A 3,494-nucleotide genomic window follows, 5' to 3' on the forward strand; every position below is an offset into this window, starting at 1 on the left:
CCTTGGAGACTTAACTCCGAGTTCTACATCCACATCCTTTCCAAATTATATATGATTCTAATTTTTTCCTTCTCATCATTCTGATAATCTCCAATGGTTCTACTAATCATAGTTTAATACCTTAAATATACATTTATCCTAACCTACTCATTGGTGCTACATCTGGTAGTCCAATGATGAACTCTATATGAGCTCTTACGCAATCTCTCATCTAGACAAAACTTCTAATATTCACGTCTCTAAGTACTTTAACTTAATCCACTGATACCATTTCTGTAACGCCCCCAAATTAGGGGTCAGAAATCTGGGTCGTCACGCAATCTTTCAGTCATGTGTAACCTGTATTAACTCAATAATCCAATAATTACATACCACAGAACCCCAGTCTCTCACACACACACAATTTATAACCTTAGAAATGACGACTTCCTTACTCCCGGTTATCACCCTAGCCCCATTCGGGCCTTATATGCTTCCACTTTCTCCCAGGTATATTTTGCATACTTCGCATGTCCTTCAGTACACATGGTACCTTCTCATGCAGAAATTAAGTTAGTAGTTTCCCCAATACGTAAAGTACTAGATATCTACCCCTCCTTTGTCCTTTAAGAATCCTATCATATCACAAGAACTCGTACTGCTCGAGTTCCCAAAGCGTTTTTCTTATTGATAGGCACAACTCATTTCATATGTATATATATGTATTTCCGAGATTTTTCGGAGAAAGTACTAAGATAATGTGGGTTGATCGTTGTCAATAGATAAATAAATGAGGGGGAGTTTCATTTGACACTGTTGAGTGGCATTTATGACACTTTATTACACTTCGTAAAGCTTTGAATTGGTGCATTTGTACTCAAGTTGTTGGTATTTTTATGTGTTTTCTAGCGTTTTTGCATTTTCAGGTATTATCTAGGTAATCAGGTGAATTAACATTGTTTTGGTGCTAATTTGGTGTTAAAGTGGTGTTGGAATAAAAGCTCTTGGAAAACCGGCTAAAATTAGCAAGAAAAAAAAGAAGTCAGAATATTATACAGGAGGTCAGCGCGCCCGCGCTGTGATAGCGCTCGGCCGCGCCAAAAGTCTACAAACTCAGCACGCCCACACTGGTCAAGCGCGCAGTCGCGCCAGGTCGAGAAAAGAAAATCGTGATTCTATTGGGCTTTTGATCCAGAAGACTTCTACTCTGCATGGGGCTGCTATGTATACATAATTAAGTTTATTTTTAATAAAGAAATATACCAGAGCACAAGGAGAAGGCGTAAGAAGACCGTTTTAGCACAATTCAACCAAGGCGAAGAAGATCTGGTTTTAACTTATGATTCTTTGTTTAAGTTGTAACATTGGATGCTAGTTTTTTTATTCTTGAACCTATACTCTTGTTTTGTACTTTATTTATTATTCATTTATAAAGACTACGTTCAGTATACCATGCTTTCATCAGAACCCACATTGATGATGAGTCAGATTATGGGCTAATCGTTATCGTGGGATTCTAACGGAGTTATTTATGGATTTCTTTAGTTGATTTGTTTGATGCCTTTGTGTGTGGTGATTGTATGATAGCCTAGTATTGGTTGTGTTGATTCGTCTTATGAGCTTCACGAACTTATGAGATACTGTGTTAATTTTTAATGAAACGAAAGTGAATTTAAGGGTTTAGAACTTGCCATGCTAGAATAGGTTCATGTGTTATTGTTATGCATGATTCGTGGGTAATTTTAACCATCTTACTTTCCCTATATAATCACAATAGATAACTTGCGCATTAAACTGTTATGTTGTCAAATTCTATAGACATATAGGGTCTCAATATAATTGGTGTCTATTCAGCTTCTATCTCTTTTGTGGATGTCTGGTATTATGGTATTCGTGCAACGAAAGTTGGCGTTTATCAGTTTCGTGTTATCTGATTAATGTCATCACCATTACATGCTAAGGTTAAGAGCGAAATGTCTATTAAATGAAGTATTTAATGAAGTTAGAATCCCATATTTGTCATATATTAATTCAACCATTCTTATTCTCTTAGTATAATTGTTAGTTTAATTCTTAGTTATAAACAATCTCAATTTGTTAATCGTCTTAGCATTGAATAATAGCCATATCATTGTTGCATAAGTACATAAATTACAAAGTTTATGTTAACCAGTCTCTGTGGGAACGAATCTGATTTATATCTTATACTACTTGCGAACGCGTATACTTGCGTGAATTTTAGCGCATGTTTAGCGACTAACAAGGGAGAATGGAAAATGCTGGTTACATTTTCTACCACTAGGGTCTATCACCACATGGGAGGATCTTGCTCAAAAGTTTCTCACTAAATTCTTCCATATGGTGAAGACTGCTGCAATCAGGAATGCTCTTACTCAGTTTGCTCAGCAAACTGGAGAATCTCTGTATGAGGCTTGGGATCGATATAAGGAGATGCTAAGGAAATGCCCACACCATGGCATGCTTAATTGGATGATTATAAACTGTTTCTACAATGGATTGGGTGCTACTTCTAGACCCATGCTCGATGCAGCATCAGGAGGAGCCTTGTGGGCCAAAAGCTACAATGAAGCTTATGAATTGATTGAACTCATGGCTACTAATGAATACCAGAATCCTTCTCAGAGGCTGACTCAGGGAAAAATAGCAGAAATTCTGGAGTTGGATGCTGCAACTGCTATAGCTGCCCAACTTAAGGCTTTGACGATGAAGGTGGACACTTTGACTAATTATGGAGTTAATCAAATCACTAGTGTCTGTGAGCTTTGTACTGGTGCCCATGAGACTGATCAGTGTGTTATTTCCAGTAAATCAGCTCAGTTCGTGAGCAACTTTCAGCGATCGCAACAACCTGTGCCAGCCACCTATCATTCTAACAACCACAATCATCCTAATTTCAGCTGGAGCAATGCTTAGAATGCGGTTCAACAGCCTTATCAGCAGTACCCAGCTAAGCAGTACAACCCCCTAGTTTTCAGCAACCGCAATATGCACCAAGACAACAGCTTCAGCTGCAACAAGCTAATGAAAAATCTGAATTAGAGGAGTTGAAGCTCATGTGCAAAAGCCAAGCTGTTTCTACCAAGACCTTGGAAAATCAAATTGGGCAAATTGTCAATGCCTTGCTAAATCATCAACCGGGTACACTACCTAGTGACACTGAAGTACCAGGAAAGAGGGAAGCTAAGGAGCAGGTGAAGGCAATCACTTTGAGGTCTGGGAAGGTTGCGAATCCCGAACAAACTCAAGTTTTGAATGAAGAAGCTGGGGCCAAAAAAGAAGTAGAGCAGCAGGAAGCAGAAGTAGAACCAAGGAAGATTACTATTGAGCACACTCCTCTTGAGGGTAATACAGGGGAGAAACAGATCTATCCTCCACCGCCTTTTCCTAAGCGGCTGCAGAAAAAAAGCTGAATAAGCAATTTGAGAAGTTTCTGGAGGTGTTCAAGAAACTTCATATCAACATACCTTTCATTGAGGCTCTTGAGCAGATGCCTA

General features: G+C 38.6%; 1 non-coding gene across 1 annotated transcript; it reads right to left on the reverse strand.

Moving 5' to 3' along the window:
- Positions 1-2,352: 2,352 nt before the first annotated feature.
- LOC141722286 (small nucleolar RNA R71) lies at positions 2,353-2,459 on the reverse strand. The gene has a single exon (XR_012575305.1). It is a non-coding gene; the product is annotated as a small nucleolar RNA R71 (small nucleolar RNA).
- Between the last annotated feature and the right edge of the window lie 1,035 nt (positions 2,460-3,494).

The sequence above is a fragment of the Apium graveolens genome, chromosome 4 (genome assembly GCF_009905375.1).
Source record: "Apium graveolens cultivar Ventura chromosome 4, ASM990537v1, whole genome shotgun sequence".
Taxonomy (NCBI): domain Eukaryota; kingdom Viridiplantae; phylum Streptophyta; class Magnoliopsida; order Apiales; family Apiaceae; genus Apium; species Apium graveolens.